The 27,423-nt window shown below is 42.4% G+C and overlaps 1 protein-coding gene across 5 annotated transcripts in view; it reads right to left on the reverse strand.

Annotated features, from left to right (window-relative positions):
• TANC2 (tetratricopeptide repeat, ankyrin repeat and coiled-coil containing 2) overlaps positions 1-27,423 on the reverse strand; it is a 497,877-nt gene that overhangs the window by 385,712 nt on the left and 84,742 nt on the right. The gene's annotated exons all lie outside the window — the stretch shown is intronic.

Raw genomic sequence — 27,423 nt, forward strand, 5'->3', positions numbered from 1 at the left:
CAGCCTAATGTGTCTTCCAAAAATGAAGACTGCTAAGGGCAGCTACCCTTGTCATAGGTGTCTGGGATGGGACTGCTGTAGCTAACTTTGTGGTCACGTGCCGGACTACTGGCATCAAGGCTCCAATCGCAGATCAGTGATGCCATTAGTACAGCACCTGACAGCTGTGGCCACTAATTGGTTTCATAAGTCCCATTGTTAGTAAAGGGCTGGTCAGGGTTTAGAGTGACTGCAGACTTGTAGCCTATGCGACTGCACACTTGCAAATCCTCACATCGTGCTGTGCAGATTGTATGGTATCAAGTAAAAACAAATATGCGATTTGCACGTCTCACTTAAGGCCCCGTCTCACATAGCGAGATCGCTAGCGAGATCGCTGCTGAGTCACAAGTTTTGTGACGCAACAGCGACCTCCATAGCGATCTCGCTATGTGTGACACGTACCAGCGATCAGGCCCCTGCTGCGAGATCGCTGGTCGTGTCGGAATGGCCTGGACCTTTTTTTGGTCGTTGAGGCCCCGCTGACATTGCTGAATCGGTGTGTGTGACACCGATCCAGCGATGTCTTCACTGGTAACCAGGGTAAACATCGGGTTACTAAGCGCAGGGCCGCACTTAGTAACCCGATGTTTACCCTGGTTACCAAAAAAAAAAAAAACAGTACATACTCGCCTTTCGGTGTCCAGGTCCCTTGCCGTCTGCTTCCTGCTCTCACTGACTCCCGGCCGTACAGTGAGAAGTGAGAGCACAGCAGTGACGTCACCGCTACGCTCTGCTCTCAGTGTACGGCGGCTCAGTCAGAGCAGGAAGCAGACGGCAAGGGACCTGGACACCGAAAGGCGAGTATGTAGTGTTTGTTTTTTTTGGTAACCAGGGTAAACATCGGGTTACTAAGCGCGGCCCTGCGCTTAGTAACCCGATGTTTACCCTGGTTACCCGGGTGCTGCAGGGGGACTTCGGCATCGTTGAAGACAGTTTCAATGATGCCGAAGTCGTTCCCCTGATCGTTGGTCGCTGGAGAGAGCTGTCTGTGTGACAGCTCCCCAGCGACCACACAGCGACTTACCAACGATCACGGCCAGGTCGTATCGCTGGTCGTGATCGTTGGTAAATCGCTTAGTGAGACGGGGCCTTAAGCCTGGCCACATTACGACTAGACATGTCCGGCCTCACTCAAGATACTTGCATTAAGTGAGGTTGTACACGTCTAGTCGGCACGTGACCGCATGTATGCAAATCACATACTTGCGAGCATGCTCCCTCCGCTCCCAGTGCATGAACAGGAGAATCTTCGCAGCGAACAGTGCGCGCAATGTGAGGATTCGCAAGTCTGCAGTCACACAGAGTGACTGCAGACGTGGAGCACAAGGCCGGACCACACCTTTAACAAAGAACAGGAGCATTAACAGAGCTCCAATGCTAGGATAACTAAACAATGAATATAATTTATTCTTCTTTATTTGGTTACATCTGTTATAGCTTTTAATGTTTATTTTTTTCACTGCTCAATAGTGCAGTATAATATTCTCCATGCCCCTGAACGTGTACTACATAAGGCAGGAATCACTTACATCTGTGTGTGCTGTATATAGGAGACATCATAGCAGCCAGTCTCCACCCACTAGCTCAGAGACCACAAATATTAGAAACAGTCTGCAGAAGGAAAAACTGGTGAAAACAAAAGCTGGATGCAGTCATATAATGGGTAAATAGTGTGTTATTCCTCATGTACACAAGCAGGCTTATGCTGAAACAGCAGGCGCGCTTTCACCCTGCAGTCCATGCAGGGTATTTGGAGCTCTATGTAGTGCGTCCATCAGACATTTCGGGTGGGCATTAGCGGTCCCTGGCTTTTGTGAAGCTAGCAAAAAAATTAGCATTACCTAGAAGCATGATACATTTCTCTAATAATTTAGGTCATACACAGTGTAATATTTGCACAAATTTTCTTTTTTTTTCCCCCAAACATTTCAGTGCACAACATTTCACCATCACTCCACGCCATGTTTCTGTACAATCTGAATACTCCACGGCATTCATATCCTCTCAATAACAAGTGGAGCCGGAGCAGACGCTTTATCTTCAGGTTGATGAGTATCAGGGAAGAGGTCCCTGCGGTTTACACAACCGCACTGTGAAGCTGACGAAAGGCCTGTTACTCTCCCTAATTGCTGACATTCGCAGCAGCCCTCCGATACAGCAGGGATTTATCTTTGCAAACCTGCATTTAGATCCCATTCAGGTTTTTCAAAAGGAACTTGATTCACACTTTCCCTAACACAGTTCTCCCAGAGGAAGCGCATTTCCAGACACTGCACCAGGGGCATGAGCAGCGTTAGAAGGAAAGTGGAGTGCCGTAATTAAGATCAGGCCACGGAAACACAAAAATAATACATATATATTATATATATACACACACACAGTATATATATTTATTTTCTCATCACCTTGAGGGGGTAGCTAAAATAACGCTTCTAAAAGATGGAGAAAAATACAAAAAATAAATAACAAAAAATACAAAAATACAAAAAATAAATTACCGTAATGTCATACTTTCTAAAGGAATTACTGTAAAACTGAAAAGGTGGCCATATGCGTTAGATGAATATGGGCCTTACCACCAATTTTGGGAATGGTATTAGGGTGTCCTGACTTTCTCCCAATGGCAGCCAAAGATAGCTCGGGCAAGCCAGCCCGTTTGTTCCTTATGCCTTACTTAACATGATCATTTCCTCACTTTTCCAGTCTTGAATGTCAAAACTGCTTAACTGTATGCGGATTTGGGAGCAGGGGAAACACTAGAACATCACTAGTAGGATTTGTCCGTATTAAACTGTCTTCCATGATTTCTATATTTTCAATAAGAAGTGCATTTACCTCCTTGGTAACAGCCAGCACCACAACCAGGTCATTTTCTGGGACCTGCTCTGCCCCATCTATTTTGAGGTCTGCTGACACAGTAAGGTGAACTACAAGAGTTAAAGACCATCCCAATTAGGTACACCTTGTCGCGGTGGGATGGCTTTAAAACTTTTGTTCATCAAAATAAGTGTCAGCTAAGTACCCTATATTATTTGCACGTATGATTACGGTACTATTCATTTCTTTACTTACTTCTTTTTTTATCTTAGGTTCTGTTATCTGGACAGGCGAGATCCAGTGACCAGATCCACAACAATTAGGCCCACTGACATGTCATGAAGCACTACTTTGAAGGAACCAAAACACATATTAGGCTAGGTTCACTTAGCCTACAGGATACATTGGCAACTTTAGCCAACATAAACTGTAAAGTTTTCATAGACCTACATTCGCCAGACTGAGGCCAAAAGTCTGTTCCTTTGTTCCTCAGTCTGCTGCACTTTCCTATGCAGTTAAACAAGACCGTTTTCTTATTCCGAGGGTTACTGTAAAGAAATGAATACCAAGTGGTGTATGTTTCTTTAAAATGGATCCCTATGGAGGGACTGATGCCTTGGCACCCATCTTGACTGTGCCCACCGTTGTGTGCCTATTTCCTGTGTACAACAGTGCACATAAACGCTATGCGTACCTAGCCTTAAAGGGAATCTGTCACCTGCTTTATATGTACACTGTATATTGACATTAAGCAGCTAATCAGTGCTGAGGGTTTGGTTGGACCAGAAGGCAAGCGAGTCCTGCCGTGATAATCTCCTGCTGAGAAAACATTAATTGAATTGAAAAACAACAGCGCACAGCCTAATAAGTGACATCAGAGAAATCAGGGTTTCAGCCCCTACCTCATCCTGCCCTCAAATTACCCAGCAAAAACCTGCTGACAGATTCCCTTTAAATACTCATTTAGACAGGACAATATTTAGGAACGAGTGCTCATTTGAAGGGTCGTTCATTGTTTATAGGTTTGTGGAAACATTGTGGGAATATGATGAATGAGCAAAGTGCTAGTTTGTTGGATTATTGATGGCGGCATTAAAATCATTGTTCTCTGCAGCACATCGTCCTGTGTAAATAGGCACTGCTGCCGATAACGAGGATATTCTACACAAGCGGGCAATCATTATGTCAGTATAGAACCCTGCTTGGCCTGTCTAAACAGACTGTTAAATGATTGTGGATCGGCTTGTAAATATTCAGTCAGCGATCATTTAACGGCCCCCTGTTTGGCTCATTTAAATGGGCCCCTAAGGAAAAACAATGATACTACATTTACAGAAAGGGATTGACGACATCTATGATAGCCCATGCCTTTACTTCAGAAAGTGAGCAGCAAGATGTTTGCAAAGATCACCCTACCTAATTGCATTTTTTAATCCAAAGGTATAAATCCTAAAGCAGTTTACAGTGATCTAAGCACAGAAGAAACATTGTAATTGTAGACAGGGCTCATTAATGTGCAGGTCATTCCATCACACAGACAATGCGGAGAACCTCTCTGATGCCATCGGTGCGTGTTCGGTAACTTTCGCACACGGCGCGGTGGGGATCGCAATAACCTGCATTCCCCAGAAATGACTCACTTGGGATGCAGACAAGAAAAATACCAATATGCAAGTCAAGGAATTACAATGCTGAACGGAGTGACATCACCAGGGCAAGTGAGCTGCGGATTTATGGAATGTGCTTCCAGTATAGGTGGTCGGAGTGGGACAGATCGGGAATGCTAACAATGTTTCCTTACTCATAAAAATACACTATTTGATCCCAGAATTTACAATAGCACTTAGAAATGTACTTTTACAGTAGAGAGCTATAAAAACCTAAATAAGACATCTAGTCTTTGTTCATGTAAATCAAATACTACTTTTTTCACAAAACCCAGCGAGTCTGTTATGAACTGGTGGTTTAGGAGCAACATGGGACGTGCTCTGGAGAAGGTGGTACCTGTACTGATCGCAGTTCCTGAGCTTAACACAACACTAGAAGTAGCCGTGGGATGTTTCTGTCACTCCCTAGACACCTCTTCACAGCCGGAGGACTAACTACCCCTAAAGATAGAAACAGGAAAGCTATCTTGCCTCAGAGAAAATCCCCAAAGGATAGGACAGCCCCCCACAAATATTGACTGTGAGTGGAGAGGGAAATGACATACGCAGAATGAAACCAGGATGTAGCAAAGGAGGCCAGTCTAGCTAGATAGATAGAACAGGACAGAATACTGTGCGGTCAGTATTAAAAACTAGAAAAATCCACCACAGAGTTTACAAAAATCTCCACACCTGACTAAAGGTGTGGAGGGTAAATCTGCTTCCCAGAGCTTCCAGCTTAACTGAATAAATCCATACTGACAAGCTAGACTAGAAAAAACATAGAAAGTGCAGAAAGATTAAGTCCACAACAAGTGGACTACAAAAGAACAAAGCAAGGACTTATCTTTGCTGAACTGGTCAGAATATCAGGGAAATCCAAGCAGAGATGTGAATCCAACCAGGAACCATTGACAACTGGCACAGGCTGAAGGATAGAACCAGGCTAAATAGCCGAGCCAGAAAGACAATCAGTGGAAGCAGCTGCTGACTACTAAATCCAAGGAGCAGCGGTACCAATTAAAACCACCGGAGGGAGCCCAAGAGCAGAACTCACAAAAGTGCCACTTACAACCACCGGAGGGAGCCCAAGAGCGGAATTCACAACACGAGTCCTCTTCTTTGAAAGGTTTGTTTGGGTAGGAAATTATTTTATTAAGCATTTGGAGGGAAAGAAAAAAAAAATAGCAATTCACTGATTCCCCGATGCTCCTATTATAAAACAGTTTAGTCTCTTGCTGGCCTCTACTTCCAGGACGACAACCCAAAAACTGGTCGCGTCACTGATCCCCGCATTAGACAAAGTAGGGACCATCGGGAACCATGTGACAACACTAATCCTCGCCCTAGACAATGTAGGTACCATTGTGAACCAGGTGGAGTAACTGATCCTCGCCCTAGACAAAGTAGGGATCATTGGGAATCCGATGGCGTCACGGATCCCAAACATAGACAAAGTAGGGATCATTGGGAATCAGGCGGCATCACTGATCCCAACTCTAGATAAAGTAGGGATCATTGGGAATCAGGTGGCCTCACAGATCCCAAACATTTACAAAGTAGGGATCATAGGGAATCAGGAGGCGTCACTGATCCCAACCCTAGACAAAGTAGGGATCATTGGGAATCAGGCCGCGTCACATATACCAAACATAGAGAAAGTAGGGGCCATTGAGAATCAGGCAGCGTCACTGATCCCAACCCTAGACAAAGTAGGGACCATTGAGAATCAGGCGGTGTGTCACTAATCCCTGCCTTAGACAAAGTAGGGACCATTGGGAATCAGGCGGTGTGTTACTAATCCCTGCCCTAGACAAAGTAGGGATCACTGGGAATCAGGCGGTGTGTCACTGATCCCTGCCCTAGACAAAGTAGGAACCATTGGGAATCAGGTGGTGTGTCTCTGATCCCTGCACTAGACAAAATAGAGACCATTGGGAATCAGGCGGCATCACTGATCCATGCCCTAAACAAATTTGCCATTATGCCCCACACAAGTCCTTAGTTCTGTAGAGCTCTAATATGGCACCTATTGACGTATTTGGAGGATACTGTACTTCTATGTCATGGATTCTATGCAGACTTTATTATTACTATAGAGACACATTCTCTCCTAGAAGCAATGCTATTATATGCGCATATAGTCCTACATGCCGGCAGAATATCAAGCATGCAGAAATGCCATAGGGAGGCAATATGTCTCCATGGATATAGCTCTTTCACATACTCATGTACATTATAGTAAATAATGATAATTATAGTCAAACTTTTAGTTACAGTAGTTGTGTTTTTGCAAAAAATGAAAATAGGGCCAAATTCACATAAGGCTTTTTGAATTTGGATTTTTTTTTTATTTCTGTAGAAAAAACGGGGGAAGTCAGATTGTTACTTGCAGTACATGATATTTTAAGAATTCTCATTAACACAATAAATTTAATAAAAACAACAAATTTTTTTTACATTTTTCAGGCGACACCAAGTGTTCTGTTTCTTTGCAGTTTTTCGCCCATCGACTTCAATGAGAATTAATACTAAACCCAAGTCCTTTATTTTGTACTTATAATCCATCCCGACATATCAAAAGGTACAGAGGTGCTGCCCTAATGCTGCCAACCCATTTTAACATGTATTGTAAAGCAAATGTTTTTAGGGAAAAAAAAAACCACAAAGAAGTCAGAGAATTTATGTATGTAAATATGGTTATTGGAAATAATGAAGGCAGCTAATCTGGAAACCGTGGCAGAACAATAAGCATTTAATCCCTTTCCTTAAGCAGCGGGAGGAAACTGTGGCACTGGCTTTGACAGGCAGAATAATATCCTATACTTTGCATAGCAGCGAGGATTTACATGACTGGGACGAGCGTTAGTCAGCAAAATACGCTTTTCTTACCAAATACATACAGTTCTACAATGTGGAGTCAGACAATAGAAAAAGGAAATACAGAGGGTTTATTATCAGGTCTGCAATTACTGAGTCAATGAGGTATAATAAAGAACATTTCTTAGACCAGTACTGGGCACAGTGTAAAGTGTGGAGTCTCCTGATGTCACTGTACAGTTTACATCTACCTAACCTTTCTGAATCCCAAAATAATGCATCATTCAATAGAATATATTCGTAAAAACAAGAAGTAAAAATATAAACATTGCTCAGGTTTATGAACATGACTATGGTACACCACCCTCCATAAGCCTGCAGAGGCTTTCTCCATCTTAAGCATTACATATTTGTTTGAACGGCCACATGTAATACTATATTTCCCCTCTTGTGGATGCTGCATAGGAAATTAGCAGCATTACTAACTTAGCTTTGCTGCTTAAACCTGGAACTACACACTTCTTATGTACAGTCACCCTACCTGGTGCCTTCCATTTGCCCTCCACTGCCTCCTCTGCTCAGATCGGCGTTCCGTTCCTTCTGCTTCCAATAGGGAGCAGTGATAAGTTTACAATCACACTGCACAGGAAAGGCACGGGGAGCCATTCTGGATGTAAAAGGAACAAAAAGCCAATATGAGCAGAGGAGGCAGTAGGAGGCAAATCGTGAGCACCAGGTAGGTTGCTGGCTATATATGTGAAATGTATAGTCACTTTTTTATTCCTAGGATGGAGTGTCATTTTAAGCAGAAAAGCTAAGCTAATATATTTAGGATGTCTAGTGCTGTTTCCAGATAACAGTGTCAATTGACCCTCAAAAAATGACTGATGTTGCCACTGGCTGTTAATTTCCTCTTCAACGGCCACTAAAGTGGAAATCTAGTCTTACATGTGGTCACTCAACCAAGTATGTGATACTTGGATAAATAAAATCCCTAAGAGAGAAAGCCAATGCAGGCTCATGGAGGGAGGTGTGCCGAGCCGGGTCTCCACTCTGATGTCCATAAACCTGATCAAGGTATAGTTTAATACTTTTTTTTAGGCAAGGGTCCTATTGAATTATCATTATACTCACAAAGGTTAGATAGATGTAAATTGTATAAACAAATGAATCAGTGATTCCCTACTTTATACTGTGCCCAGAAATGAAATAACGGTGACTACATATGAAATGTATAGTTAGAGTGGGGGGTCGCTTTAATTCGTGAGTTATATTTCATAGTTCATTTGCACTCAGAGTTTTGGTCTTTGTGCGAATTCTTCAGCACCAATCTTATCTGAAGAGTTAGGGAAGCTTATACTACACTATAGCAAAGATTTTTTTTTCCAAAAAGCCAAGTTACGCCACATACCACTGTATGCCTAAGGCTGGTTTCACATTTGCGTTTAAAAACGCAGCGTTTCAAAAAAAAAACGCATGTGGTGAAAAAACGCATTTAAGGCTGGTTTCACATTTGCGTTTAAAAACGCAGCGTTTTTTTAAAAAAACGCATGTGGTGAAAAAACGTATGTAAACGCGTGCAAATGCTGCGTTTTTGCATGCAGAAAAAAAACGCAACGTTTTGCCGCGTTTACATGCGTTTTTTCCTGCGTTTGCGTTTTTTAAACGCATGCTGAGAAGTGTGTGACAGCTGCCAATCATCAAAATCAACTAGAAAACCCACTATAAACCGAAATAGCTAGGGTTAGGGTTAGGATCCCTAGGGTTACTAGGGATCCTAACCTTAGGGTTAGGGTCCCTAGTAACCCTAGGGTTAGGGTTTTCTTGTGTTTTCTTGTGTTTTTCTCTAACGCAAGCAAACGCATGTGCTTAAAAACGCATGCGTTTACATAGACAGCAATACGTTTTTTTGCAGCAAAAAAACGCCACTAGAAATTACTACTGGTTGCATTTCTGCAACAAAACGCAAGCATAAAAAACGCATGCGTTGCCAAAAACGCGTCAAAATGCATGCAAAAAACGCATGCGTTTTTAATGTTAAGTATAGAAAAAAAACGCATGCGTTTTTTAGCGCTAAAACGCAGCGGCAAAAAACGCAAGTGTGAAACCAGCCTAAACGCGTGCAAACGCTGCGTTTTTTAGACGCATGCGTTTTTGCATGCAGAAAAAAAATGCGGCGTTTTGCCGCGTTTACATGCGTTTTTTCCTGCGTTTGCGTTTTTGAAACGCATGCTGAGAAGTGTGTGACAGCTGGCAATCATCAAAATCAACAAGAAAACCCACTATAAATAGAAATAGCTAGGGTTAGGGTTAGGATCCCTAGGGTTAGGTGTAGGGTTAGGGGTAGGGTTAGGATCCCTAGGGTTAGGGGTAGGGTTAGGATACCTAGGGTTAGGGGTAGGGTTAGGGTTAGGATCCCTAGGGTTAGGGGTAGGGTTAGGATCCCTAGGGTTAGGGGTAGGGTTAGGATCCCTAGGGTTAGGGGTAGGGTTAGGATCCCTAGGGTTAGGGGTAGGGTTAGGATCCCTAGGGTTAGGGGTAGGGTTAGGATACCTAGGGTTAGGGGTAGGGTTAGGATACCTAGGGTTAGGGGTAGGGTTAGGGGTAGGGTTAAGGGTAGGGTTAGGGGTAGGGTTTTGATCCCTTTATCACCTTGATGGTGGGGGGTGGCTTATAAGTGTGTATTCTTGTTTTTTTTCTATAAAAACGCATGCGTTTTTAACACAAACGCATGTGCTTAAAAACGCATGTGTTTACATAGACAGCAATACTTTTTTTGCCGCGAAAAACGCATGCGTTTTTTTGCGGCAAAAAAAGCCGCTAAAAATTACTACAGGTTGCATTTCTGCAACAAAACGCAAGCATAAAAAAACGCATGCGTTGTCAAAACGCGGCAAAACGCATACAAAAAAACGCATGCGTTTTTAATGTTAAGTATAGAAAAAAAAAGCATGCGTTTTTTAGCTCTAAAACGCAGCGGCAAAAAACGCAAGTGTGAAACCAGCCTAAGGTCATACTACCGCCAAATGTAGTCACATCATGATCATCTACAAATTCAAGCATGGAATGGGCTGTGCAGACACTGAACCAGTACCAATACAGTTCAGGGTATGAATACATCGCAATGAAGTAGATGAAATTGGCATAGCCCAAGAGAAGACACAATTCTGCACCACCCCACTGCTGCCTTTGATGGGCTTATTAACAAGCCCTTTAAATGGTAATCGCAGGTTTAATTTAAAAAAAAAAAAAATTAAACACATCTATTAATGGGATTTTTGCTCTGGCCACTTATAAAACAGGAGATTAGCATCAGATCATCATGTCTAAACTATAGGTAAAGGGGAACTATGAAACAAATACTGGAGATTAACATATACACATGCTGGGATTGTAAAACGGTCATTTTTGTAGAATTACCTTCAGGTCTACAAGGGGTTTACAAATTGCGAGGAACATGGAAGACAAAATGGAGGTAAAAAAGGACCTAAATGTATCCTAATCTAATCATTGGAATAAATGAGGCAGTTATCGGGAAAAGGAAAACTACACGGTGTGAATTCTTGCATCACTACAGGTAAAGAACATGGCTGTTGCCAAAGAGCACACTGTTAGAAGTTGGCCAAAGAGGAATTTTACCATAGAGTCAAGTGGTGCAACATGCCTTTAAAAATACCCACATCTCGAGACCCGTATGGCGGTTTTTTTTTTAGTCCACACAATTGTTATGGCCTTTACCAAGAGTAATAATGCAGAATAACCTAACAATACGGCCCCTAGAAAATAACGTAACGATACAGCCCCTAGAAAATTCAGTGAGCACCGTCCCCTTGTAGAGACCATAAAAGATAACATATTGGGTGTAAAAAATAAAAATGCCCATTTCTCTAAAAAAAATAAAAATAAAAAAAAAATAAAAAAAAAACATGGTGGATTAAAGAGAAAGACCCCAAACAATACTCTGAAGAGTAGGACTTGGACACTTAACCAGGCATCCAGGCGCTTGCTTTGATACCTTGGTCAGTGCCACTGCAGCTTAGGAACTGGAGGTGCACTTCATAGGCAACGGCAGGTGACACATCTCTCAATAGAATATTGTCATCTCAGTCACTGCCTATGCAGAGTGCAGCAGTCAAACTGAGATGCCATCTGCTGCTGCACTCTGCATAGGCAGTGACAGACGATAAAGCTTTTTTCATTATATTGAGAGTGCAGCAGCTGATGGCAAAAGCAATTTGTCAGGTTGCGCTCTGCATAGGCAGCAACTGAAATGACTAAAGCTGCAATGTTCTCCCACAGCTTACCATCTCACTTGTAATGTGAGAGGAGACTCAGACATGCTTGGGGAGCTTTCCCCAAGGTTACAGTTAAGACTAGGGTTAGGCTACGTTCACATTTGCGGTCAGCGCCGCAGCGTCGGGCGCCGCAGCGGCGCCGCATGCGTCATGCGCCCCTATACTTAACATGGGGGCGCATGGACATGCGTTGTGCTGCGTTTTGCGCCGCATGGTCGCAAGCGTTGGACGCAAGAAACGCTTCAAGTTGCATTTTTTTTGCGTCCAACTTGCGGGCAAAAACGACGCATGCGGCGCAAAACGCAGCGTTGTAGCGTGCGTTTTGCCGCGTTTTTGTTTGCGTTGTGCGCTGCGGCGCACAACGCAAATGTGAACGTAGCCTTAGAGTAAGGCTGGCGTCACACTAGCATAAGGCATCGGACGCGAGAGCCGCAATCAGGACAACATAGGGATCTTCTCTGTATACATACAGCCTAATGCAAGAGGTAAGTAACAAGTTTAAACTAATAGCACCAAATACCCCAATACTGAAGAAATTTAGAGCTGCAGGCATCACTGTGACACTTGTCAGGTGTTTACCATCATATAAAGGAGGCTCTTATTCATGCATATATTGGCAAACATTCACATACATTTACCCAGATAGGTTTTCTTTATAAAATAGTGAAGAAAAGGAAACAACTACAATTTTTGAAATATTCAGAAAATATAAAAAAATCCATAAGACCGATCAGATTTGAATAGTGTCTTAGATGAGCATTATTAACAGCGTGTAATTGTTACATCTAAGCCTTGGCACCATATTGACATTTGGCCAAGTGTAAGTCACAGTAAAATTGCTAAATATCTCCTCAGGCTTTTAGTGTCAGACGCACACAGAAACAATGAATGTGACAATTCCATTATTGTATTGCACCCAAGTGTTGCACTGAGGCACCAGCCCTATGGCCTGATATTATATTGCTACATTAAAGGGAATCTGCCACCAGACTTCTGCTATGTACGGTAATCTGAGGGCCAGAGACCCGGGTTCCAGTGATGTGTCAACTTACTGAGCTGCGTTTTGCTGTTTCAATAGAATCAGTGCTGTATCAGCAGGAGATTATCACTACAGGACTACTGCCTGGTGCCTCCTAGTCCAACCTCACCTCCAGCACTGATTAGCAGCTCTTAGTCAATAGACAGTGTACACTGTGTATTGACTATCAGAGGCGTGGGCGGAATTATACACTGCTCAACAACTGAGCTCAGCTACATCTGAACCAAAGAAAACTGTTCTGTCACCGCTGCACCCAGTAGACTAGGTGATACATCGCTGGAATCAGTGTCTCTGTCTTTATTTAATGTCAGATAACATAGCAAGATTCCCTTTATAAAAAATTGACTTTAAAGAAAAAAAACAAACAACTCTTTACCTGCAATGGCTATAATAATTTTTATTTCTATAGCACTAACATATTCCGCAGCATGTTACATTCCAGAGGGGACATTACAGAGTAACACATCAATCATCAGATACCAAGTGGTATTTATTGGAAAAAAATGATTTTTTTTATTTGAGGAGTTAAAAAAAAAATTATAATAATAATTTTACACTTTTTAATTTAAATTTTTTTTAAAAAAAACTTTACATTGTTCCATCCTGGGACATAACTGTATAGTGTCAGATCGCTGATCTGATACTCTGCAATGCTTCATTGTACTGCAGAGTGTCACATCAGCATCTGACAGGCAGGGAAGGAGCCCACTCCCTGCGCGATGCTCCTTGATGTCACTGCCACTACTGACAATGGCATCCGAGGGGTTAAGTGCCCGCGATCGGTGCTAGCTCGTGGACGTTGCTGCAGTGTGTCAGCTCTCATACAAAGCCGACACCCGCACGCGATCACCGTGGCGCTCAGCGTGATCGTGCGGTCATACATATACTGCCGTTTTCGGGAACGCAGCTCCCACAGAGCAGCATATGTACGGGGCATGTCGAGAAGGGGTCAAAGAGGTTGTCCACTAGTTTATCACTGATGACCTATACTTTGGATAGGTTATCAATGTCTGATCGGTCAGGGTCCGACACCCGGCATCAGCTGTTCTTGGTGGTGACCACCGGCCGGATATGCTCAGTTGCGGAGTCGCTCCGTCTTCTGACAATGGCCGAGGCTGGGTACTGCACATCCTCCTCCTATTCAAATCAAGAGGAGGTAGATGTGCAGTACCCATTGCAGCCACTATCAGCAGATGGAGCAGCTCCACTATTGAGCATATCTGGCCAGCAGCCTACTACGCCGAGAACAGCTGATCGACGGAGGTGCCGGGTGTCAGACCCCGACCAATCAAACATTGTTGACTTATCCTAAGGATACGTCCTTAATAATAAAGTAGTGGGTATCTTTAAGTGCATGTAGGCTGATTCTACGAGGGACCAGATTTGGAGGAAAAATTTTGGAAGGGCAAAAAGGGAATAGTTAGATAAGTGAGATGAGGCGATAGGCCAGTCCTAAAGAAATGCATTTTTAGGGCACGCTGAAAACTGTGGGTATTGGGAATTAATCTAAATTGTCCGGGGTAGTGCATTCCAGAGAATTGGCGCAGCTTGCAAGAAGTCTTGGGAGTTGGAAGTGTGGATTATTAAGGATGTTAGCCTTATGTCATTAGAACAGAGGGCATGGGTAGGGTGGTAGACTGAGATGAGGGAGGAAATGTAGGGCGGTGCAGAACTGAGGAGAGCTTTGTGGGTGAGAGTGATAACTTTATATTGGGCCCTGTAGTGGATGGGCAACCAGTGCAGTGACTGGCACAGGGTAGAGGCATCGGTGTTGTGGTTGGACAGGAATAAGATCCTGGCTGCTCCATTCAGGATAGATTAGAGATGGGAGAGTTTAGCAAGAGGAAGACCGATTAGTAGAAAGTTGCAATAGTCCAGGCAAGAAAAAGTAACAGCTTTTGCAGAGTCAAAAAGGTTATAAAAAGGCTGTAAACTGTTAAACACTAGTCTAGCAAATATCTTGATGTTCACATTATAAAGGCAAGGTTGTTTTCTGATCAACTGGCTGAGACTGGCAGAGCTACCTGCTGGCATTGAAGGTTAGTTGGGACATCCATGTGGGATTTACCTGCAGCAACAAAATCCAAAGCCAAACATCTGGATTCTGGATTTCACCACAGAGAGGAGCGATACTCACAGCATAAGGCTACATTCGCACATGGTTTTGGTGCAGATATTATGCACATTATTATTAATAATAAAAGTAAATATAAAATCTGCAGCACTTGAAAGAATCAGCAAAGTGGATGAATTTTAATATAATCTCATGAACATGTGATTTTAATTTTTTATGTTTTTGGGGTGGGGGAGATTGAAGAATCTGAGCAGAAATTTATTTTTCTTGATATAGAGATATATATATATATATTATACACATACATACATACATACAGGTCCATTCTTTGTGCAGAATCAGTGCATCGCATTGACAAAGCCGACATCTGCCCCAATTCTGCATGTGACACTAGTGGATTCTGCTGGAGGCAAGGTTAGGAAAGTTCTGCAGTAAATGCGCCCTTTGTGAGCCCAGCCCACACGGACATGTTTGGGGTGTCAAATTTACAGCACCAGTCTGCTTTTGCCATCACTGGATAGCGAACGTCTAGGACACCTTCCCGACGGTCGCATGTAGCACAAGTGCAGTCCGTGTCGTTGGAATGGGGTGCAATTTAACATTTCGCTAATCTTAAAGGAGCGGATCAAAGATCATTGTTCTAATATTACCCCGGGTACAGCGTCTGCGAATGATCAGCATGAGCCCGGGCCACATTCCTGAGTCAGGAAATGGCAATCTTATTTCGGAGGATGGCCAGAGGGCTGTATGGATGTGAAATATCTGCTTATTAAAGAAACATTCTGGGTCGATCTTGTAAATCTCCTATTTCTTTCTGCAAGAATATAAAGCTGCATTACCTAAAGTGTAATAGCCAGCGTGCCATCATTAACCCTTATGCCTTAAAGTTGGCACACTATACACAGCGTACCGTTTAAGAACGGTCTATTAAATTCTAGACACTCAAATTATCTCTATGACTTTTAATTTGTCGCAGAAATTAAAGGAGCAAACATGACGGCAGGAAATAAAAAGGTCTACAGCAAGGTGCCATGTGGTGTTCCCGTCTCAGGTCTGTTACGAGCGCTTAGCACCCATTACAGGTGGCCTACGGATAACGACATCTTATCCTATTTTAGAAAGTAGGTTTCCAATCTGGAATCCTCCCCAGCTCAGCTAATCTCACCAGCTTCTCTCGCTGTCTGGAGCTAAAGATTTCTCTCAATCTTCCTCGTCCACCTGATTTACTCTGCCACCACTGTCATAATCGAAGCTTTACCAGTCAAGCCTGGCATCACCATCTGCATGCTGAAGTCTGGTGGCTTAGTGATGTACATGACTGCTTCCAGTTTACCACTGTATGTTAAGTCTTGTGAAAGCCACGAGGTCCCTTATTAAGATATAAGCCATACTGAATGATGTATTATCAGACACATTAATACATTTTGCTGCCCAGGAAATCATTATTTATAACGGTCTGCACTCAGTGGACTGATGGGAGGATATATTGTATCCATCACACCATATCAGCATCGGGGTATAAGCAAGTCATCAGCATTCCTTTACTTGTTGCAATGGATTTAATTACTTAACACCTTAATCAAAAGTATTGTATATTAGTCCAAATTAATAGAGGAGTGGAGCCCGCGACATACATGGCAGGTGCCTGCTGTGTTATACAGCCAGAACCTGCCTCCAACAGCAGCAACAGGAGCTAGCTCCGATCGCTGCGGTTTGACAGAAAAATCTAAACGATGAATCTCCAACAGTGGGAAAAAAATGGTTGCTCAGTGGTGGCATGCCGGTTTGGGTGCTTTTGACTCCGTTACCCACCAAGACATAATTTCAGTGTGCCAATGTACAGGTAGGGGCCTTTTTCAGATTCCAGTCCCTGTTCTTTTCACAATTCTAGTTTGTAGTAATGATCCTCTATCCTATCCAAAAATAAAGAAGAAAACTCTGTTCTTTTCACAATTCTAGTTTGTAGTAATGATCCTCTATCCTATCCAAAAATAAAGAAGAAAACTCAAAAACACATACATGCTACTGCTGGGCACAGAAAAGTTAGATCTATAAAATAATCCCCGAAACACCAGCTTGGGACGCAAAAAACCAACCTTTTCCACATGTTCACAGACAGAAAATTAAAAACATTCTAGGTATGAAATGTTACAAATTTCTGAAATGTTTAGCTCTGTTCACCATGAAGTGAATACGCCCAGGTGCTGCAGATCAGTTACGGTAATTTACATCCATAGGGATCTGAATAGCTGATCGCTGTGGAGGGAGGGGTGCCGTGTGTCAGACCCTCGCTGATCTGATATGGATGACCTATGACTTTGCTAAAAATAGGGAATCAATATCCTACTGCCAGACAACACTTTCACACAGACCTTCTCATGTGCCATATAAAGAGTGCTGTGAATCTGGTTTCCAAATAGGTGCGGGTTCTCCACAAATTTGTGTCCCTACTTTGATGTACAATAATAAATTATATTGTGGCACCGTGTTAGCCAGAAAAACCGATGTGAAAACTTTTCTGCCCAATGATGACAAAAGTATTCTAGGAGTAATACCTTTATTGGCTAACCAGAGAATAATATATGATGTTTGCAGCATTCAGAGCACAGAGGCTCCTTCAGGCAGGATTATAAATTGTAAAGGGTGAAATTTGTGGCGACATCTGCAAAATATTTAGAATTGAGAGTCCTCAGTGGTTGAAACCTTTTAATGGCTAACTGAAAAGATGGTAACAAACTGCAAGCTTTCGAGACTACTCAGGTCTCCATCAGGCAAAGACAAACACATTCTGAAGAATCACATATTTATGCACAACACAGCACAGAAAAATCTGGTGACATCTGCAGCATCAACTGACAAGCTGCTGATCCAATCTACTTCGCGGATTTTGTCTGCACCATGCATATGACGTTTCTTGAACTACCAATCACAAAACCACTACTGTAATGTTCATCAGATTTTCTGCGGATCAGAAGAGGAAAAATCTGCTGCGCAGTGGTCCATTGGGATCGTGCCCTTATGGGACAGTGGTTACAGAGTAGGTAAACTATAGGTCTGTAAGAAGGAAACAGAAATTCAACCCAATAAAGTGTTATTCTTAAAAGGGGTTGTCTGGTCATGCGACACTGATGACTTTAGGCTAAGGGCCATACTCTTTCATCCGAGAAAATTGGTCAGATTATTCCGCTCACACTCTCAGATGAGGAGACCATCTTCTCCATTCTGTCAATGCATGAAAATCGGACCGCACTCATATGCCATCTGACGACTGTCCCGATTTTATCGACAGACTCATTGGCGGAGTTCAATCCAAATATTAGATGCAAATGCTGCATTTTGAGATTTTTTTTCCTTGGACAGACTGTCCGAAGTAAAAAGAAAAAAATCTGACATGTGCATGGCCCCATAGAATAACATTAGTTTGAGTGTGATCCAATGTTTTGTTAGAATGCACTCTGACTGAAAATACAGTCGCCTGCACGAGCCCTTAAGTTAGGTCATCCATATTGGATCGTTGGTGGCCCAACACCCGGCAAACTAACATCTCCGGTGGCACCCGGATCATTGCGGAAAGCTGCACTGTACAACCATCATCAATGTTGCAGTATGCCTGCATAGGTCCTTTAATATTCCTAATAAACAAGAAAAGTTTCATAAGAAAATAAATCCTCTACATATTGTGGATTAAGGAGATCTATGCAAGTCAATAAGGCATCATCCATATACACACTTAGCAGCCTAGATTTACCTATCCGGTAAGCCCCTAACCACACCAGATCTTACGGCATGCATCAATATTATCATACAAGACATCGCTCTCAGGAGAACAAGTTATTTCAGAATTACAAGCAGCAGACAAGGGAAAAATAACACAATGATAGTCGGAGACAGGAATCCACTGTAAGATTAATGCACTAGGAAAACACGCAAGATAAAATTGTGAACATAAAGCTAGACCTTCCGACTGCACAAATGTGAGCTGAGGATATTACTGGAGCAAAGCCAAGTCCAAACTGGCCCCAAATGACTGCATGTGGTGGAGACACAAACAATTCTAGGTCGGATTATGAAGGACTAGATGTCAAGGAAAGAATAGCCCTGAAGATATGGAAAAAAAACGCTCAGGACATGTGTCACCGGGGGTACAATGAGCATTTTCCCTTTCTGTAAAGAATTCCGTTATATTTGGCACCAAGAACAGTGTAGATTACAGCAGTATTGGTATCAAAAACTCAACAGGACCATGGTGTCCAACAAAATATGCAAGGCTACGATCAGAAATAGATCCATCAGGTCCATCATTGCCTTAATATGAACAAGAACTAGGACACATGCGTGACCACAGCCCAAAACTGCTATATGTCTTCCAGTCCCATGTTTTATCCATTTCTTTCCGTTACGCCCCAGGTTGACAGCTACATTGTCTTTTTCGAGCCCAGGTATTAGTAAGGCTAGGGTCACGTGTCCAGTTTTTGGATCCATTTTGGGATAACAAAAACCAGAAATAAAATGATCCAATGCAGGGTCCGTCCATTTGAAAAAGGATGGAAATGTCAAAGTGTTTTGCATTTGACTATAATACTTTTTTTTAGCTGGATCAATAAAATGTGGTCTTCACAACTTGTATTTGTCTGGCCAAAAGATCTAATAGTAACTGGGTCCATTTTTTCACTCTTAATATTGAAGTCAATGGAAATGGATTATAATGGATGGTCATCTGTGATCACACGCAATAAGGGATCAGTTTTTTGGCCCTGAGAATATGAAGAACATTAATCATGTTCATGGACCTCTAGTAAAAACCAAATCTGTTTTTGCTCCATTTGTAACGCATACAATATTTAAAAAAAAAAAAAAAAGATGGATGACAACTGGACATATGAGGAGAGCCTTATACCAGCAAATCCCTCCTCACAATAGTAACTTTTAGGTATCTGACTATTCCAGAAACTATCAATGGCCATACACACCTGACTAAGCTAAAAATGGTCCAAAACGATTATCAGGTTAAATTTACCAAATACGGTAATTATTGGTTTATCTGACAGATAACATCCCATTCACCATCATCGCCTGGGAAGAGGTTGGAAAGGTCAGAATGTCATTAGATAGATAAAAGATTTTTTTTTTATCCAAGAAAGAATGGCTCCAGAAAGATCTGTGAAACTGAACAAGAAAGACCAGGCTGAATGATTAATGGCCAATAAAGCCCAACATGAACTCATCAGTTCCACCTTCCACCTACTTCATGTCATTGATTGGCCACCTACAATTTTTCACTAGCCAAAACAACCCTGAATTTTTCCTACTAAACACCTTCAGATCCCTTTCCCATGCGTTTTTTTTGTTGAGGGCAGAGCAAAGTACTGCAGTGCGCAGGCGCCGGGAAAGGTCAGAGAGGCCCAGCACCTGAAAGTCCTTTACTCTGCCCTCAACAGGGAGACAAAGTACGCCTGCGCCGGAGCCGCGACAGGAAGCAAAGAAGAGGATGTCATCGTAAGAAGATGGGAGGGACCGGACCGCGACGCCCATCGGATCGGACCGCACCGGGACCGCCCCTGGGTGAGTATAATCTAACGTGTTATTCTTCTCTTTCAGGTTACATCGGGGACTTATCTACAGCATTACAGAATGCTGTAGGTAAGCCCCTGATGGCGGTGGCCTTAGCTTATAGGCTTAAAATGGGATGACGGATTCCCTTTAAAACAATTGTTCACAAAAGTAACTGATTACGGTACCTAGTTTTAGGATACAGAGAAAAAAAAGAAAAAAAAAAAGACTTATCGAATTATTATAAAAAGATTAAAATCCCCGATTCTTCAACAGAGATATTCACGTCAGTCTTGAGGAGGAGGTGTGCTCAAGTCAGGCACTCCTGATTAAATAAAAGGTACATGCTTGTTAATGAATCAGTATTGTCGGACAAGTGGAATGTGCAACTCACCATAAATCTTTATTCCAGTCTCTACTAGAGTAAGATTTGTGGCAAATTGAACATCACTGCTCATCAGGGGTTTGACAAGCGGCAGTCACCCCACCCAGTTATGCACACTTCCTTACAGATGGGTAAAAATGGCGTGAGAACAGCAATCGGTAGCATAGCCTCAAAAATTCTAGTGTAAAAGCTTTGATGAAGACTTTAAAAGTTGGATTTTCACAAATGACTGAGTGTGGTATTGATTCTATTTCAGGTTATTAGATCGGTGGGGTCCTACACCTGGTACCCACCAACCATCTGTTTATATCAGATCAGGCAAAGGTGGATATAAACAGCGTACGGCGTAGAACAGCACCGCTATGTCACACGTATTGGCCGCTTCCAGGTCCTGCAGTTCTTCTCCTACTCTTTTGATTAGCTCATAAGTAATGCAAAGTTTGGTAGAGATATGGCAAGACGTGAGTATCTGAATTCTGGCGTGACTTGCGTCTTTTTCCTGTCTCTCTATAAGTAACGCGATCAGAGCGCTGACTTTGCAGATAATATTGCACCCATTTGTTAGAGAAAATCTCCCTAAGGCACCATAGTGTCCTCCCATTAGATTAGTGTAGGCGTGCTGGCGTAACTAAGCAGCCAGCAGATGTCAATGGTGAGGGACCAATGAAGTAGATAAGGTTGGGGAGGAAGATGTCCCGGGGCGGCTACTGTAGCTTATATAAGTGGTGTTCATCATCTCTCCTGTATGCAATTCACCTGGTTTCACCTGCCAGCACAACACACAGTTACGACACAGGATACTCATTATCCCACCATTGTGTGCAGCCCAAACAGAGAAATAATAATAGAAGTAAATGGCTATTCACCCTACAGCAGTGTATTTGTGGGGGTGGGGAAGAGGCTACCAAAATTAGTCGGTGACTTGGGTACAATGGTACTGCTACTAAGAAGATCGGTAATACTTCAACAGATTTTTATCTGATAATGCCATACAGGGTTATTTTTGGTTGATTAGTGATATACATGACAGGCCTCTTGTAATACACAGAGCCTTTTTACCAGCAATAATTGAAAATTGGTTTCTAAAGGAGTAATCAACATATATCAAAAATTTACAGCATATCCTAAGGATAGTCCATAAATGTGTGACAAATTGGGACGCACCACTAGGACCCTCACCTTTCACAGGACATGGTCTTGCTCTGTGGGGTATAAAAAGGTGGCCGGGTCTGTACATGCGTGGAGGTGCATTTAGTTGGGAGGAGGACTAGTACACAGACCCAAAACATATACGGTAATTATTTATTCCTTATAATGTCGAGGCTTATGTATATAAGAAGTAACATAACAAAGGAAAAAGGGAGTGACGTCTTCTTTGGAGCACGTCCACTCAACCCCATTTACATTTTTTTTACTAAATCACTTTTAAATGCAGAATAATTGCACAAGAAATTCTCCTTATTGCATTTGAACGTTAATGCCCTTTTTATGATCACGAAGCCACTCAAAACCCTTATTCTCTCCGAGTCATCAAATCCAAAGCCCAATATGTAAAAATCTCCCATAATTTGCCTTTACAGTTTATGACAGAACATGACCCTATATTTAGTGTCAATGTAGGGATTTGATTCACTTAAAAGTGGTTCTCTGAGAATACATAAAGAAAATGTCATCATAACTATCTTTAATTAGGAAATAGCAAAAAGGGACCTAAAATATAACATGAATCAAACCATTAAAATGACCTAACACAACACAAAAGGACAAACATGTATATCAACCAATAGTTGATCAGAAAATAATCTGATAATAAGTCCAGAGACAAAGAAATATTAGTTTAGACTAGTTCGCTGCACTCTCATAACAGTGTCTATATCAAAGAAGTCCAATTCAGACACAGCAGAAGAACCAGATGCATAAAACACAATGATATTAATGCGACTGTCAGATACCAGCATGTATGAAATAATAAATCAGTACCACTGATAATCACCCATATTATGCTGCCACAAGTAGGGATACATAAATAAATAGAACGGTCTCCCCAAATGATGAAAATGCCGCATAGGAAATGTATCCTCTCATTTGAATTAAACAGAAATCCAATTGATCATCTCACGATCACATAGATTATCTATATTCCGGACCACCTCCCTACGCGTTTCATCCCAGAAGGGAATCATCAGGGGACAGGGCAGTCAGTCTATGGTCTTGATGGAGTGCTCCGCCATTATTGGCACCTTCATAGAGCCTCTCAAGGTGCCTTTTCTAATCAGGTCACCACTGTAGTACTTTAAAACGGCTGCTGTCTTTTTCGAGATACGAGGATTGCTGAGGTGTGAAGATACTGTTCACAATGCTGTCCACCAAGTCTATCTAACCTAATTCTGGAGATACCAGGAGTGCTGAGGTAAGAAGAGTCTGCTCACACTGCTGTCTACTCTGTCTATCTAATCTAATACTTCAGATGCTAGGGTGCGGAGGCAAGAGTAGGTAGCACTCACTGCTTTCCACCCTGTCTTTCTAATCTAATACTGGAGATACCAGAAAAGCTGAGAGGCAGCTGCTCACATTGCTGTCCACCTTCTCTAATCTAATACTGGAAATACCAGGGGTGCTGAGGTAAGAGGCGGCTGCTCACACGGTGGTCCACCTGTCTTATCTAATACTGGAGATACCAGGAGTGCTGAGGTAAGAAGAGGCTGCTCACACTGTGGTCCACCATGTCTTATCTAATACTGGAGATACCAGGGGTGCTGAAGTAAGAAGAGCCTGCTCACATTACTGTCCTCCCTTTCTTATCTAATACTGGAGATACCAGGAGTGCTGAGGTAAGAAGAGGCTGCTCACACTGCTGTACAACATGTCTGATCCAATACTGCGGATACCAGGAGTGCTGAAGAAACAAGCTGCTCACATATGATTACCTCCCTGGACAAAACAAGTGTGATTTGCTAATTAAAGGAAATTTATAATTATATCTACTTTAATGTATTCTTTTTCTACTCCCAGAGAGCCCAATGAAGACAAAACAGAAAAATAAAACTTGTCAAAAACCCTTTTTGAACTTAAATATACAACTACTGAACTGATCCTAATAATGGCCGTCAATCCTGTGAACACACCGGACTGACTGCATGCAACTCCGCTTCTGATTGGTGCTTGATCTCATGCTGACACTTCCTGCTGCGGGAGGAGAGAGGATGCTGCTCCTTCCAAGGTTCGTTCACAGAGCTGTACAGAACTAATAAAGCAAAACCGGCTAATTTTACACCAGGGAGAGATTAGTTCCCATGCATATTATGAGCTTTGGCGTTTTAATTGTTTTGCGTGGCGTGGGAGTAAATTGATGTGTTTTGTGTATGTCTTATAAGACATATAGATACAAGATACATTAATATACAGACCATATGCACCGCTGTATGTGCCTACCAACTGTTCTCTCTCCATTCACCTGTGTAATGAACTGGTTAACAAAGAGTGAGCATAATCCCCAAATCCAAGGCCATCTGTTGTATTTACGAGCCATATAACGACTATATAGGAGCACACAACCGCTGCTTTTACTGCTGTTCACGTACAGAGGATTTTACACTTCTATAATCCTGTAACTGGATATGCAGGTACGAGAACCTTCACATAAACCAGACATTATCAATGGCGTGCGTTATCAGATGGAAACCTTCACATTATATAGGCGGCTCTGGCTACGATATAGCCCGATGACACAGGCAGACATTAATTACCAATGTCTCCTAATGGCTCACTGCAGGTTAGAGGTTCTTGGAAACCCCCCAAAATGTGTCTGACATCCTGGTCAAAAAAGAAAGCAGCTGATCCACAACTACGGACCACCGATAAGTCGTAGCTACAATAAGGATAAACTAATATAAGACATTATATGGTACATTCTGCATAGGGTTTTGTTCACACAATGCATTTTTTTGTGGAAAATAAATAAAAACTGTGCATCACAGTATCAGCAAAATGAATGAAATTTCTAAAATCTCATGCATACGTTCATTTTTTCACAGCAGATTTCAATTATTAAAGGGAACCTGTAACCCCCAAAATCGATGGTGAGGTAAGCTCACTGTCATCAGGGGCTTATCTACAGCATAGCAGTGTGGGCACCATATCCCTGTTAAAAAAAACAATTAGAATAATTGTTTTTATTTAGTGATGCTCCTCGCGACGCTCCGTTCCCAGTAATGCCTTTCGGCAATAACTCGTTATCATGTAGCGGTCTCACGAGACCGCTACGTCGTCATCATCTCGCGAGACCGCTACGTGATCTCGAGTCGAGCCGGAGCGTCGCAAGGAGTGGAAAAGGGTGCCGAGGACGCCGAAACGTGAGAATATAATGGGTTTTTTTATTATTATTTTTAACATTATCTGTTTTTACTATTGATGCTGCATAGGCAGCGTCAATAGTAAAAAGTGAAGGGGTGTTTAACTCCCTCCCCAATATCGCTGATTGGTCGCGGCCGACCAATCAGCGACCCGGGATTTCCGTGACGGAAGTTACAGACAAACAGACGGAAGTACCCCTTAGACAATTATATATATAGATGAAGAAAAACACTCCGTGGCTGGTGGATGAGAAGAATAAGGGTTTTTTTTTTTATTCACAACACGTTTCAACGCTGTACAGGCATCGTTATCAAGAGCAAAAACCAAAAACATGTTGTGAATAAAAGGAAAAAATAAACCTTATACTATGTGCACACATTACAGATTTGTTGTGGAATTTTCTGCGCGGTTTCTGCATCTCTTGACAGAAAACGCAGTGGAAATTCCATGTGGATTTTATGCGTTTTTCATGCGTTTTTGTAGATTCATAGAGCTAAATAAAGATATATTAAAAAAAAAAAAGAATTGTGATGTAATTTCCGTGTTCAACCTCTTCAGCCAGATACCCACATTGATATTAAATAAAGACACAGCAGCACCCCCCCCCCCCCCACACACACACACACACACACAGTCACCAGCCTATGTAGGAGCATTAACATAATTAACCTACATAGGCTGTAACAAAACAGCAACTGTTATCTGCGTGAAATGCAATACATATTTAAAAAAAAAATGTGTTGGCTCCTGTGTAATTTTAATAACCAGCATAGGGAAAGCCGACGGCTGAGGGCTGATGTTAATATTCTGGGAAGTAGCCAATAGCCATAAAGGTTCCCAGGCTATTAATATCAGCTCACAGCTGTTTGCTTAGCCTTTACTGGCTAGTTTACAGGGGAACCCCAGAAAAAAAATTGACATGGGGTCCCCCTATAAAAATCAGACCAGCAAAGGCTAGACAGACAGCTGTGGGATGCTATTAATAGCCTGGGAAGGGGCCAGGAATATTGGCACCCCCCCTTCCCGGGCTAAGATCATCAGCTCTCAGGCGCCCCAGAAAAGGAGCCAATTCTGGCACGTAGCCTCGCTCTTCCCACTTGCCCTGTAGTTTTTTTTAAAGCACTTCAAATAAATAAATCCCTCTACCTCTGCGCCCTCTATACAGTAACTTTCTGGGTTTTTTTCCCCTCAAGTCTCTCAGCATGCATTGGGTATTCTCTAACAGACTGTCATTAGTGGGACGGGGTTAACATTACTCTACTGCTTCTTTTTCCACAATGAAAGGAAGCAACATAGGGGGCAACTCTGCAGTCAATTACTACAACTTCTGTCACTGCCTTTACCAGATGACGACCTATTTCAGCAGCGGTAATGCAGAACTGACTGCAGCTTCTCTCACACCACCCACAACTTCAGCCCACACTGCTTTTGTCCCCAACCGCATGGTTCAATGAATTGAGAGGTCATACGAGAATGGTGATAGAAGCAGGGTAAGGGACACCAGTGCTGCCATCTGATGATGATTCATTTAAGGGCAGCGATAGAATCAATTTGAGTGATAGCAGCGCTATCATATAGCTTCTGTCACTGCCCTGAAATGAATAGTCATCAGGGTACGGTGGTAGAAGTGCCCTCCTACAGCTTATATCACTCACATTGCTTCCACCACCATCCCCTGATGACTATTCGTTTCAGGGTGGTGACAGAAGCTGGGGGATGGCACTGCTTTCACTCACTCTGCTTCTTACACTGCTACCGACGATGTCTTGTTTCAGTTATTGAGGTGGCAGGGACAAAAGCAAGCTGGACAGAAGATTGAGGGAGGTGTCAGAAGCTGTGGCAACTTCTCCATTACCATCACTGAAACAGAACATCACCACGATATGGCGATGACAGTAGCTGTAGTACGTGACCACAGTGATGATGCTTTGTTTCAGGGTGAAACAGAATGCAGGGGGAGCGACAGCAAACTCTGGGTCCTGACGACGGATCTGTTTGAGGCCCCCAGTATGCACTGGGTATTTTCAAACCAGTCATTGTCGGAATTAAAAAAAAACAAAAAAACAAAACACAAGATAGGAAGTTAGAGTAGAGAGGGAAAGGTGGGGGATTTTTAATTAAAGCACAATAGAATAGTGGTAAAAATTATTCAATTAAAAAGACAAGAAATTCACTGTTAGTTTCGGACAACCCCTTTCAATAGCCTCTCCTCTGCCTTCACTTATATTTCAGATTAATTTCCCCTCCAAGTTACCCAAAATGGCCTCATGCTAGCACTTTATCTCTAAAACAGCATAAATCTCACTTGAAATGAAAAAAAGAAGTTTCCATTCTGTTATGTGTCTCTATAACGAGTAATTTTAGCCATATGTTGGTCTAATAAAAGGCTATCAGACAAAGTC

Source organism: Ranitomeya variabilis, chromosome 4 (genome assembly GCF_051348905.1).
Source record: "Ranitomeya variabilis isolate aRanVar5 chromosome 4, aRanVar5.hap1, whole genome shotgun sequence".
Lineage (NCBI taxonomy): Eukaryota > Metazoa > Chordata > Amphibia > Anura > Dendrobatidae > Ranitomeya > Ranitomeya variabilis.